Here is a 15,140-nt window from a genome sequence, read left to right as displayed (position 1 = left end):
TTATCTCTGAAGCTCTGTGCATGAGAGTAATGCTTAAAAAGAGTTCCTGTGATGCATGTTAGGCTTTGATTTAATTTATGAGTGCCAACTGGATAATTTCAACCTCTTACCTCATTTTCTGAGGTGTCATTCAGTTCAGCCCTTCCAGAGACTGCAACTCTGCACTGAGCAAACTGACTTTTGGTGCTTTGGACAACTTGTTTACATTCAAAGTGGAGTAAGAAATGTGACCAGGTTTATATCCTGATTAGATTCTTTCAGCCATGAGTTAATCAGCAGTAACGTGCTTAAATTCTGTTCCAGTGGGAGAGGATGCTCAGCTCTGCCTTTTGTCAGCTGTTCTGTGCATTCAAATAGCGTGTCCCCATAGTGCTGCTCTGGTGAGTCAAAGCTTTGGTGTTGTAGGGTGTTTCAGAGCCACCTGCCCTGCGTACCACAGGATACCCCACCTCTCCTCTGCACTAAGGGCTGGGGTCCCAGGCACCACCTGCCACACCTGGCTGTGCCTGCAAGGAGAGGCTCCTGCTCCACCAGCTGGGCAGCACACCCTCTGGTCCCTGCTTGTTCCAGCAGCTGGGCAGCACACCCTCTGGTCCCTGCTCCGCGAGGCATGGCAGAGGAATGGGTGAGGAACAGGATGTGGCTAATTTTACTGAAGAGGTAGCAGCACAAGGCTGAAAAAATTTCTCAGGCGTGGTCTGTTACATTGTGTAGAGTGCCTGAAGATGCCCAGCCCTTAAACCCAAGTACACAACAGCAACCACAGAAGGGGAGAACTTTGATCACTTAGGGCTGCACAGTTAATTCCACTTCCTCTACCAAAAGGATATTTACAAAGGTAATTAAGTACACAGCAAGCCTCTTTTATGGGAAATACCAGGTAGACTAGTGTCTTAAATCCACGACCAAGTACCTGGGAGAAAGCAATTGTGACAGCCCTGGCCTCCCCCAAAGGCAGGCTCTTCTGCAGTTGGTATGATGGACCATACAGACCCCCAAGAGCAGACAGAGAGTTTCCAGGCTGCATTAGCAATGACACACAGGAAAGTATTTATATTCTCTTGAAAAAAAACTCATTTTGCTAAGAAATGTGACTTTACATTGCACACAGCCTTGTTACATTTGTGTTACAGGTGTAATGCCGAGAAGTTTCATCCCATTAGCTAGAACCGAGCGTGCAGCTTGGAAGAGACAGAGCCTTGCCTGGAAAAGAAGAAGAGCTGTCATCTTAGGATACTGCTCCTGAAGAGGGTGTAGCTGTCAGGACAGCAGTTAGCAGCCTGTCAGAGGTGAGAACACTGTGCACATCCTCTGTCCCCATGCAGGGCACAGGGAGTCAGACACACATGATCTGAGTACCCAGTAACACCAGTGCTGGCAGAACTCACTGCAGCTGTTGAGAGCCCACTGCAGTGTCAGCAGAGGGACACTTGTCAACAAAGCTGGAAAGGGGTGTCCAGCCCAGTCCATGATCTAGTAAGGGCTAAAACATTAAGATCTTCATGCACCACAGGCTATTGCAGCCTGAGGGTACTGCTGGAATTCTCCCTCCCACTGCACTTGGGTTAGATAGAGGCTGCTTTGAAAATACCACTCTTCTTGTCAATGTCTTAGCTGTTACACAGCTGGTGTCTGGGATGGACTCTTATCAACCTCCCTCCAAATAAATAGTTCCTTGAAGGCTGTCACAGTGTGAGAAATATTTTTTTTTACAGGATAAGGAACTGAAATTTTCCTTGTAGCTTGGGCTGTCTTAGTTCTTCCCAAGAATGCATGGAACCACCTTCAAAGGCAGGAATACCTATAGCATTTAAATTCAACTACAGAGTGCAGCTCCATCAATTTAACTGACATTTTTTTTCCCTGGCAACACAGCTTAACACTTACATGGGATTTCCTACCAAAATCAGCCAGGTAATTGCTTTTGAAATAGGTTAAAAATAAATAAATAAAGGTGGTATAATTAGTATGTCATTTACTGAGCAGCTATGGGATCAAACATTGCCTGGGAGATCACTAGAAAAATAACTTGCATCTTTTTGGAGCTGCACATTAACAGTTACCAGCCTCAATGTTTTAGCTGGAAGGGCAGTACAGACAACATGGGATATGTAGGTGGCAAGAGGGAGGAGAGAGATTCAGTTATCTCTTAATTCTCTCTCTTCCCACATAACCACTAAAGGAAACCATCAGAAATTAACCAGCAAGTTAAATGCTCAAATATTTACTTTCAGAAAGGTGATGAGAATGGGGTTTGTCTGACTTTGGTGCAGTTGTCCTTATGGAGCATTCTGTTCTGGGAAGCTCAGGCAGAGCAGACCCTTCCAGAAGGCACAGCCATGAACAGCAAGTGCTGCCCACAGAACAACCTGCCTGCTGCCTCATTAGCCTGCAGGTGCACATTCACCCCCGTGGTTACACAGCTGGCTTGGGAAAGCCCTCATGGACCATTCCTCAGGGATGCCCTGCAGACTCCAGCCACCTACCACTGCTGTCCCCCATACCTGGGCTAGTTCAGGGGCGCTGCCTCTCACGGGAAGGGTTTTATGTGCCACAGCTGCAAGATGGCTGGAATGCAAAAGAGGGTGAGCAGGGTGAGAATGAACAAGTCCCTTGACAAGAGCAGTGCTATGGGCTACAGAAAGCCACAGAACTGGAAGAGCCACAACTGCAGCATGCCAGAGCCTCATTTCCAACAGCCTCTTTCTCCTGGCTGAGGGAGGGCATGGTTTTCTCTAGCCTGCATGTTGTCAGGGCATGCCATCAATAACTTAATGCTCATAAAAAAAACCCCAAAACAATCCTGCTCACCCTCCCCCCAAAACCAGTCTAGAAAGAACTTTCAGAGCCTGCCCTGTCATTCCCAAGGCACACGATTTCTTATACCATTTTCCTTAACTTGTTAAAGCCTTTTCCATACACAGGCTTTACAGCTTTCTCTAGTAGATCTGTCCTGTTAAATCAGACAGACCCCTGTGGAGACCCTCCCCATGGAGCCACATGCACAGTATTACAGTAATAATATGCCTTGTCCATCTCAACATCTAGGCTGAGAGGTTAAAAGGGGTTTGGACAAAATTTCCTAGCTGAAATTTTGAGACTTGAGAGCACACAACAGCTCAAATCTGCTCTTTTAAGATAGCATTAGACCAACATGATTTTTGGGTTCAGACACAGGGTTACAGCCAAGTGATCCTCTTGAAAGCGATTAGTTTTTCAGGATGTTCCTGGCTCCTTTGTTCCTGGTTCCAACCTCAATCTCTATTACTTATTATATTACTTGCTATCCTATTTGATACCTTTCCTGCTCCAGAGAAACTGTCCCACAAATTTACATCTTCCCACTAATTTTACTCTTCAAAGCAGTGCAGATATGAGGGCTGCAGAGCCAGCTCAGGAAGATCTGTCCTTCCCAGAGAGAGATGCCAGTATCAGCAATTACCTTACCTAAGTGTGAGGAGGTAGCTGACAATGTGCTTGGGTTGCAGATCCTGAGAAGATCTATATAGGACCTCATCATACCTGTGAAGAAAGGGTTGTTTGGTGTTGAAGTGGTAGGAAGGTGTACTCAGATATAAGACTACCCAGACTTGCTTAAGTCAGAACAAACACAACTGCAGAATTACCAAAAATAATCTTCAGAAGCAGACCTAAGCCATGTAATTAACACACATTTGATTATTTCTTCCTTATTCACTTATTGTTGAAGGAGGTTCTGCTCCTAGTCATGCAAACACTGTAGATGGTAGAGCTCAGACAGGCAGGCTATAGCAAAGAGAACACAGGAGCTATATTTGCTTCTGGAACATTATGTCTGGTTTTACATTTCAACAGTAATTGTAAGTTCCTAGGAGCAAAAAACATAGATTAAATAACCAAGACAACCAGAATAGTCCCTTAAAGGATGTTGCCCTTCGTAAATGCAGTTTAGAATTGTAAGTAGGTAAGAGAATCTTGTAACTTTAGAAAAGACAAAACCAAAGTGCATTTACGTAACCTTAGAATACAATCTACTTAGGTCATGCAGTATCAATCTGGATAATTCAGGCAGAGTCATGAAGATCCATGTTTATTCTTTGTGTGTTTTGCGCACATCATTCTTTCCACAGCCTGCAGGAAGTTACCAACACCTCTGGGGTTGAGCAAATTTCAAATTCAAAGTGGACTTCCTGGTCTTTGCTCAGCTCCCAGGCCCATCCCCACCAGTAATGCCCAAGCTGAACTGGGATCTTCCTCCTTTAAAGGCAGGCTGCAGGGGAGATGGGGAGTGGTCAGGTAAGAGCCACAGCACCATGGAGGGAGTGCTCCCCATTCCCTCAGCTGATAAGCTAGAAAACATCTCCTGCAATCTGGACTGAGCAGCTCCTCTCTGCCAGCAAGTGCCAGGCAGCCCCTGATCAAACAGGGAAGGGCACTGCCCTGGTACTGCTGTGCAGCAGATGTGAGAGACCATCAGGGGAACCTCTGCATTGTCTCAGGGACAGCTTGGATACCAGCAGCTGCTGGCAAGAGACAGAGATGCAGGTATAGCAAAATTACTAATAATTTAACAAGCATCATCAAATAGCCATTAATAAAAGCTTAATGAAGCAATGAAGTTGCTATCAAATGAAACGGCCCTCTTTTGATAACAACTTTGTTGCTTCATGAAGCTCCCATTTCAGTGCAGTCTGTGCCTGCTCAACAAGCTGGCGGTGAATCCAGAAGTTTATTTTAAGGCAACTGGTATTGGAAAGAAAACTAGACAAACCTGAGAAGATGCTGAAGAACAGAGATGGCATCGGGCTCTTGCAAGCACGCCACATTAACGCCAGTTACCTGTTCATTCCCATGCCTCTGTTCTAAACTAAAATGTAAGAATGAAAAGCAAATGTTGAATGAAAAACTCAACAGCAAAGCTGAACAAGAAAAACAGTAGTGTGTGTTTTTAAGAAATAAGGGTAGGCATCTTCTGCTCAAGCTGAATGGAGCACTGAGACTGACCAGCTGACTTCAAGATAAACAGCACTGAAATTTCTGCTAGCCCTTCAGTATCAACAGGATTAAAGATAAATATGGACAATAGCTCCAGAAGCTGCTGCTAAAAGGACTAAGGAGGTAGTCAGTACATTAGTAACAGTAACCTAATACCATCAATACCTAGATGATAAGGCAGTACAAGAGGAACAGAGTACAGAAAGGGATCAGGCTTCATGCTCTCCCTGCAGACCATCTCCTGTTACCGTTGCCTCAGACCAGGTTGCTACAGACCTTTGGCCTGATCCAGGAAAGTATCTTTACCTACTTTTATGAAAATACATATTGATGTCTGCATTAAAGATCCTCTGATAAATCACTATAATTGATAAAACTGTTCAAAGTGGACTCTTCTGAAACTATTTTTAAAAAATAATTAAACATGTTGAGTGTTTGACCAGAGTCAACAGGAATGGGCCTGCTTTTAACCTTGGTTACCAACAGTGGGAAGTGACAATGTTAGAAAAACCACCAGCTGCAGTGGTAGCCAAAAACATCTAAGTTCTGTGATTTGATATATTTTACAAGTGCAGGCTTTTTACAAGAACAGTTTCCTTAACCCTAGGGCCACCATTCTTCAACAGTGACACCAACCACACAGAGAAGCTGTTCCTAAAACTGAGGAAGTACATGGACAGTAAGCTAAGCCCTATGGAAATTTCATTGTAATTAGCTTGCTCGTCTGGGAGGTCTCAGTGATTCCTATCATTGCCTGACACCTCTGCTGAACAAGTGAACATGTGTCATGCTTAGGGAAGGAGTTAACGCTACTACTTATCGAAACAGTAAGTTAGTAAGATTAAAATACATGTCCAACTGTCCTTCTGCATACAAACACTTCTTTTACCTGTGGAGCCTGGCATGGGTGTACTGCAAGAACACGCCTGTATCTCCACGGCTTTGAAGAGCTCGATCCCAGCTAAACTGATAATCAGATGACAAAAGGCCCCGGAAGTCCTGGAACAATAAATTAACATCACCTGGATATGGCTCTCCAGCTCAGTTTCTAGCTCTTCACAGAACATACAAACGCCTCTGAGCCAGCTGAGACTCACCTGAATTATTAGTGCCGCAAGACCAACTTTCTCTGCTGTCTCCATAGGGTCTTCTATGTCTTTGGTTGCTGAAGAGGAACATGGAAAAAGAAATGCTAAGTCTATAGTCATGTAACAACTGCCCTGCTCAGACTTGGAGATGTCAAGAAAAGAGCGTCCTCTACAACTGGGAACTAGCAACATGGAAATTGTCAGCATGCATGCAGCAAGAAGTCTAGGATATAAATCTTCCTTAAAAGCTGATATCCAGCTGTCTCAGATGGGCTTTTTCCCAGTTCCCCTAGTACCTGTAAGATAAATTTCAAGGTCAGAAGTTTTCATTACAACAGGCTGGATAGACTACACTGAATTCCAATTCCCAATTCAGACAGCCAATGTCCAGGATCAGGAAGAGAATGACAGAGCAGTTTAGATCTTGTTTAAAAACTCTAAGTTAGAGGGAGACATAAATAGTCAAAGAAAAATTGTTTCAGTGGCTAATGGAGCACTCAGGTGTACATTCAGGGAGCAGTTACATCATCCACTGTAGATACCTATACTGAGAGAACCTGAACTGAGAAAATCATAGGACAGTTTGGGTTGGAAGGGGCCTTTAAAGAAATTCTTTAGTGTGAGAGTGGTGAGACACTGGAAGAGGTTGCCCAGGGGAGCTGTGGAAGCCTCATCACTGGAAGTATTAAAAGGCAGGTCAGATGGGGCTTGGAGCAACCTGGTCTAATGGGAGGTGTCCCTCCCCATGCAGGAGGGTTGGAACTAGATGATCTATAAGGTCTCTTCCAACCCAAAGCATTCTATGATTAATTCTATCATCACAAAATCTAATTAATCTGGAAGAATCTAAGAATGTCCTCACAACAACTGCAGAGAATGTCTGCAATGCTATTTCCAGGTTTTTCACAACTCAAGTGATATTCCTCAGCAGATAAGTAGCTGTTGTGTACAGAAACTCACCAAAGGGCTCATTCCATTCCCTGTCTCACAGGGAGGTCCACAAGGCCAAGCTGGTGCTCCAATTCATCAGAAGAACATTAAACTTGCCTACAGAACGGCACTCTAAATGCTGGATCTTCTGGGAAATCAATTACTTGTGTTTGGACACACAGCCTTGCCTAGTGAAAAGATTATGCTTTTGACATTTTGATAAAGCTTGCTATTTTTAAACTCAGATCACAGTGCACTCTACCAGGGTCTCCTCTTCCTGTTTCTCTCTGCTGGAAAGGATGATTCTTATCATAGTCCTTTACAAGGTAAATCTGTTCCACTTTAGCCAGGGCTGAGTGCATTTTTTATTACGCTATATGTAAGGTATTACATTTGCAGAGTTAAACTTACAATTTCTTGTCCCAGCTGATTTCCCACTAACAGCAGAATATAGGAAGTTCAGCTGTTCTCTTAAGGAACCACTTGGACAGACCTAGTTTTGCAGCAGTTTTGGTTTACTTTGATTTCTGTCGTTTGCTTTGCTATTTCTTCATGCCAGGTCAGCAAAGCCAGGTGAGACAAGTTTGAGTAGTTCATACTACCCACAGCTTTGCTAGTTACAAAATTCAGAAAGAACTAAGCTTGAAAAGTGTGGAGATAATTCATAGCCCTAACAAGTCTCAAACTGGCTGCTCATCCACAAAGACAAGTATATTTAGACAATATTTCATGATTGAGATTTGTTTCAAAACAATTGCCTCAGAATTCAGGCTTTTACTTAGATGCTTGAGAAGCAGACAAAGATAGCTAAGAGAAAGTAACCAGGCAAAGGGAATAATGGGCACTATAGGAAGGATTTACATGGATTCATTGATGTCAGTAGAAAGAAAAAGGGATGCCAATAAAGGAAACTTAAATAGCAGTAGAACTGTGTACAGTTAATAGCAAAGAACTAGTTTATACAAAGGTATTTAATCACCTCCAGCTCCACACAGGCATGATTTTTAAAGACAGCACTGGTTGTTAAGATGCCCAGCTCCCAAAATCATTTCAATGACAGTAAGGCATTTTGATGTAATATCTTACACTGGGAATGCAAACGCTTCTCAAATACTGGAAATATTGCTATTATTTAAGATTTCTAATTTTAAAAAGGGGAAGTAAGGCAGGAATTCAAACATAAGGGGAACATTTCTACAAGCACAGACAGGATTTAGGATTTAATGGGTGAGTTCTAGGGAATGCTGCAGTGCCATCTGCACACATCTTCTAGCTCTTCTGCCTGTGCAGTGGAACACAGGTGTGTACCTCTGCCCTGTCTGTTCAGTCCAGCACAAAAATGTTTGCTTTGCACCTGCTGTGATGCTAACATTTAATCTGAAGCTCTAAGCTCCATCCCCCTCTGAAGTAAAACTGGTTTGAATCAAGGGTCACTCTTCCATCATACTGCCTGAATCCCCCCTTCTCCTTGTCCACTCTACAAGCAAAGTTACCTGGGTTAAAAAGGCTGAGGAGGCAGAGCAAGACACACACACACCGCTAAGCCTGCGGAGTTCACGGATTCCGTTCAGCACCCAACTCCAGAAAGCAAGAGGGGGCAGCATTTCACTGGGAACAGCTTGAATCCTTACGGCGGCAAGAGGAAACGGCTCTGAAACCACAGCCCGAGGGGCAGACAAACATCCCCTTCAGCAGGTCCTGCTGCAGAGCAGCGACCTCCCGGGCCTCCGGAAACAGGCAGGAGGCTGGGAGGGTGACAAGGCTGGAGCTGCAGTCAGGCTACAGTCAATCTTGCCACAGAAAACCGTCAAAGCCACAAATCCTTTGGATTAAAGCTGACTGCTCCCTGAACTCCAGCCCAAACCCCACTATCCACTAGTTTGTCCCTCCAGAAGAAAAAGTAGCTGTCGTTCCCCAAAGACAGGTACTTCCTTCCCAGTGCAAAACTATGATGAAATAATTTCATTCAATGTCATAATTTGCCAATCTGTAATTTAGGGAAATTCACAGAGTTGCAAAGGATTATTTTAACACTTTATATTATGGCAGATACAAAAAGTTCACAGATGGGACGTATCCCTCCCATTAGTCTGATGCAGGGAAATGCAAAGGGTAGAAAAGATGACATGTTTTTGATCAACACAGAACATTAAAATAAATTAATAAGACCTGAAATAGCTAACTTTTTGCAGAGGCCATGTTCTGTAACATCCTTGAGCGAGCTTCATTTAAAACATCTTCCAGGAAAATTACTTCCCCTCTCCGAGTCTTCATCCCTTGAACTAGACCAAAAGGCACATGCTGGCACCTGTGTTGAAAAGCAGCAGGACCTAAAATTACATTTTAATAAAGAGAAATGTTTGCAGTGTTTGTTCAGAGCTGGATTCTTACCAGGAAACAGCAACAGCTGAATAAATAGTGCTCCAACGTGGGAAGCTTGGTGATATAATCAGTAGCTCTCATTTCAGCCACCAAAGCTCCATACTTATTATATAATGGGAAAATTATGATCAAAATTATGATAACCTGGTCATTTGTGAGCTCTTGGGAACTTCTCATGCTACCAGCTTTTGCACAGAGGGCTCAGTGAAATAAATTGCAATAAATTGAGGAGAGGCAGAACGTAGACAGATCAAATTACTGTGGCAACACAGAGCTCTTAATAACATTACATAGGGAGTCATAATAATTCTGTTGTGGCCACATTAAACTAAAAGTGTAATCAATCATTGCTAATAATAAAACATTCATTGCTTCTGCTTACAATAATCTCAAGCATTATTTTGGATCCATAACCTAAGGTAATTTTAGTGCAATTCTAAGCACTGTGAAAGGAGGCAGACTAATATTTCTGTAGGCTAAAATCCTGTATTTAACCACAAAAGATATGCAGTCTGTCAGAGAGGAATGTGATTTAGTCTGCAGATCCATTATTGACCTTTGCCCAGATTGCTAACAAGATTGGTAATTACAATGAATAACAGAGGGGGACACATTTGCCTGCAACAGATATTTCAGGCCTGAAGCACAATTCAAACTCAAGATTCAGATGTCATAATTCAAGAAGTAACAGCTTAATATGCAATCACACAACATCCCAGAAATTATGTCACGAAGTCTCTGGAAGCTTGTTTCCCTTTTTCCCATTTTTACACCCAGCAGTTATGAGAGACAGGGCTGTTTTTCACACCCCAAACACATGGCAGTGTCTCCCATCACAACTCACACAGATCAGTGGAAGCAGATGTGTAGAGTGACAAGGCTGGTGCCAAGGCCCAGAGGCCCACGCTGCACACAGTTCTGAGGGGTTTGTTTTCTTATTGGACTAGCATCACTTGGGTCCTACAGGCCAGATGTCTCCTTGCACTCTGGAGTTCATTAGTTGCACACCAGCAGCAGCACATCTTGTAGCTCAGTTTCATCCAGAATGCCTACATGATGTGCTGCAGCGTGGTGGTAGGTGGGCACAGTCAGGAGGTTCCCTCCAAAAGAGAAGTCCACTGAAATCCCATTGTGCATGGCACCCTTTATTTAAAAAATTATACATATGTATATTAAAAAAGGTATCTAATTAAAATTCATAAATACATACCTTTCCGCCCAGTCGTAACCCATGAGCTTCAGTATTTGGAACAGATGTTGGAAGTGATTCTTTTGACTTTTATCTGTCTAAGGAATAGAATTGGTGCATATAAGAAAACACTCCAACTTGGATAAGGATTAGCTTTTAACAAACATACCCTGTGCCAGTAAGTTACTGCAAGCAGATTTAAGACCTATGAAGACAAGCAAGACTTGAAAAAATCTAACAGCTGGAATCTGTGACAATGAGATTTTGCACCTTGACAGAAAAAAGTCATCTACGTTTTCAAACATTCTTATTTCTAGGTTATGAAGGCAAAGCCATGAACTGAAATGAAACATTGATGTTCTTTAGTTTCACATAATCTGTGAGCTGCCTCCCTTCCCCCCAAAAAAAACCCAAAAATAAAAGCCTCCATTTTCACTTTGCTGCTCTTGTTATATTCCCATAGTCTGGGAAACCAAACTTTAAAGCTCCTTTGGCTTAGAAACAGAACACCTCTTTAAGCTCTCTGTCTCTAGAACCCAGTAGTTTCTTTTGTCTCCAGCATCATTTGAGGAGCTTTACATCGTAAGTCTGGTGCATAATTAAAAAAAGAAAGTATAAATGATCACATTTTCATGTTAATGATGCATTTTGTGCTCTCTTCCACTTCCCATTATTCTCTCTTATGAATCAAGGCAGTTTCTGATGATAGTTTTGTTATGTCTAACAACAATCTTTCTGTTTCTAGCAACAGCTCTTGCTACAAAGGTCACTTTCCTACTAGTTGCTTTGACTGCATCACACATAAACTCCTTTATACCCCCCTTAAAAAAAATCTGTAGTGATAACCAAATAACCACTGATTCTTTGTTTGGGAGCAATCACAGTGAGTGAAGTGTGTTTTTCTGAACTCTACCACTGTACCAAGCCTGGAGCACCTGCCTCCTCTTTCACAGCTCCTCATAACCTGTTCTGCTCCTGTGCATCACCTCCCTCTGTACAGATTCACTAGCAAGGCTGATCACAGAATCACAGAATATCAGGGGTTTGAAGGGACCTCTGAAGATCAAATCCAACCCCCCTGCCAGAGCAGGACAAAAAAAAAAAACTAGGGCAGATCACTCAGAAAGGTATCCAGTCACATCTTGAAAGTCTCCAGACCAGGAGACTCCACAACCTCTCTGGGCAGCCTGTTCCAGTGCTCTGTAGCCCTCACAGTAAAGTTCTTCCTCATGTCTGAATCCATTGCCCCTTGTCCTGTCACAGGGCACAAGTGAAAAGGGTTGTCCCTGCCTTCTTGCTGCCCAGCCCTCATGTATTTATATACATTAATTAGATCCCCCCTCAGTCTTCTCCTCTCTAGACTGAAAAGCCCCAGGTCTCTTAGCATTTCCTCATAAGGCAGGTGTTCCAGTTCCTTAATCATCCTCGAAGCCTTTGCTGGACTCTCAGGCAGATCCCTGTCCCTCTTGAACTGGGGAGGCCATATGGATATTGGTGGTCAGCCTTTCAGGCAAGGCCTTCCAAGCTCTTTTCCACACACCTCACATAGGAGTGAAGCTGTCTACACCCTAACAAAACCAGATCTCTCTCACCTGAAGACCTCACCATAAACTTTGTAAAGTTCAGATTAGGGTCAACGTGTCCTGGCCAACACTGCCTCACCCTTTCCTTTGCTCCCTCTAGGTCTGAAGTAATCTCTATTCTCCTGTTTCATGAGAGATTATACATTCCATAATAGAAACTGGTTTTGGTTTGTGTGTACAACAGGGTGTCTGTCACCACCTGGACCACAATCACAGCATTTAAAAGCCTCCTTGGAGGACTGCAGTCTTCTGTGAGTAGAGACTGTGACAAATCATGACAATATTCACTGACAAAAGATTCCAGTCCTTGTGAACTCAACTGCTTCTTCTTGACTGTTCACAGAGCAGAATTTTCAGCTAAAATGAAATTAAAAGTCACCTTCAGTTTGCAATTAAGACTTGTCTTGACCAATGTACAAAGAAATAACATACTGAAGAATATTCAAAATCATTAACAGAAAATAATTAATAATAATCTAATATATTTTTTCAATAATCCTTTCAACTCCCATGGAAATAAGAAGATAAAAAGAGAGGCCAAGATAAGAACACCTATCAGGAAGCACAAACTGGTTTCAGCTGGCCACCTGAAAACTAAGTATCAACTCCTGTGTTTTTGGGAAGCTGTGTGAGAACTGCCAGAAGCATAACAATGCGTGCTTATTATGCTGGAACAATCTACATAACTAAAATAGCATGAAACCCACATTTTTTTTTAAGAAGAATGGAAATAAGCACCACTTCATCTCTGTTTTAGTAATACTAAAACATGGGTGTGTAAGTAGGTTAAAAAAGATGAACCTGGAGACACTACGATTTCCCAAAGCTACTTTTTTCGTAGCTTTGTCTCATGGCAAAAATAACACAAATGCTCAAAAAGAAGATTCCTTTTATGAAGAATGTATTTATTTTTTTTCTTACAGGCCCTCAAATTAGACATGTCCAAATATAGTCTAAGTGGTTAGCTCTGAGGGCAAAGTCTGCAGTCTGAGAGTGTGGAGTATATTTAATTCTTGACATAGAAAAGTTTTTTCATCTCCTGCTTTAAATGCAACATGCAACAGAATCTTAGCACCTCCTCACTAATATACTGCACACTTTAAAATGTTCTGAGTATTTTGCTCAGATCACTGCATTTTTATGAAACAAAGAGGGTTTTTTAAAAATACAAATTGGGGAATGCACTGGTTTACAGCATTACAGCTGATAAACCAATTTAATGTTCTTTTCAACAAGTTGATCTGATGAAAAAAAGATGATCTTATGAAATAACATTAAGAGTCTCTAAATAATTTTCATGTAACAAGATCAGGATTCTGAAATACATTTGTATGTAGTAATGATTCATTACTGATACTGCTGGAATTGTTAAAGGGCAAAATAATCAAGCCAAGAAACAAAAAGATACCTTGTCTACAGCTGCTTTAGATTAAGCAGTATTTTATGTGTGAATTCTACGTAATGAAACCAAGGCACTGTTCAAAGCCATAAAATTTAAATTTCAGATAAGATACCAGGACTTTAGAGTAGACTTAGATTCATTTTACAACATTAATTTCTAAATTCCTAAATTAACATTTTATGACCCCTTATAACTCTAACAGCTTTTTCTGACTTGTTTAAATATTAATACCAACATTTATATAGAAAATACAACGTTGATTGCATAGAAGTTCATTTAAAATGAATTTCCATGAATTTTTAAAACAGATAATAACTCCAGAGATTATTTTTCAACTGTTCTGTGGGTCACGAACTGAAACAAAACCCAGAAACACTGCCACACTGAGGCATAGTTGCTGGGCATTTCTTTTACTGCCAAGAATACCATGTGCCAAAATCAAACTGGGAGCAAGAGGCCCCCTGGATTATTGATGAGAGTCAGACTCAAAAGTGTTTGGTGAATCTGGAATTACTTACCACATAAATCATAGTATCCCAGCTATGCCTATTCATTCGGTCTATAGCAGCAGCAAGATCTCTGAAATAGATAATGAGAAACTATTTGGATTTTCACTCAAATACACCTCATTATTTGCCTCTTAGGAAAATAATCTACTCTTATGGAGGGAAGAGGACTGCCTGATTAGAGGGATCCATGTCTGCCTTACACAAAAAAGAGGACATGTATACTTTGATCATGACATGTTTGAAATGTTTCTTTTTAAACCACCAACTATGAAAATTACTGAGGAAACAGTTCTTACGCACAGAGTTGTCTGGTCTCTGCTTACTGAGACACTCAATCAACTGGGAGTCTTGAGAGAAACAACCTTCTCCTGGAAAACTAACCCAGTGTTCAGTGTTATATTATATGATAAAAAGCTCATCTTGACACACGCAAAGTAGCGCAGAGAAACAACTTGCTCAAGCCCCTCCCAGGGCTGTTACAGGAGAGCCAGCATCCTCATGATCCAGTCTGAAACCCACCCCAGGGGTCACCAGAAGCAGCTCTCCAGACCACCTCCTGACTGAAGGAGGTTACTGTCCGAGTGACATGGGGACACATGGGGTGCAAGGAGAAAGCATTTTGTAATTGCACAAGGCTTAGTACGGGATGCTTAGGGGAGGAACCAAAGATGGGGAAAGAGAGGGAGAACATGAGAAAAGGGACAGATGGCTTGTAAACCAATTGCTGGTTGGTATGTTTGTCTGGCTGTGACCTGCACCTCATCAGCACAGTCTGTCCTGTCTTCTAATTACACTTTATTTCAAACTTTCCCGAGGTGAAGGCTTCTCTCTTCTGTGTGCATGTGTGTTTGAAGGTCTAAGTAACAGTAACTGGAATTGGGGGCTATTGCTCATTTAGGCCATGCATCTGTGGTGCCAGCAACTGAAGGGACCGGAGGTAAGTGAAATTAAGTGATAGCAACTAGAGTCTGCCCACGGGCCACACGGGCCAAGTACTGCCAACAGCTGGAGTGAGGGCACACACACCCACATGTGGTTGATAGCAAATATCAAGCTGAACTAGCCAGCAAGTAGGTAAAGTGC

Source organism: Chaetura pelagica, unplaced genomic scaffold (assembly GCF_000747805.2).
Source record: "Chaetura pelagica isolate M959 unplaced genomic scaffold, ChaPel_1.0 scaffold174, whole genome shotgun sequence".
In the NCBI taxonomy this organism is placed as follows: domain Eukaryota; kingdom Metazoa; phylum Chordata; class Aves; order Apodiformes; family Apodidae; genus Chaetura; species Chaetura pelagica.
This window is presented reverse-complemented; position numbering follows the sequence as displayed.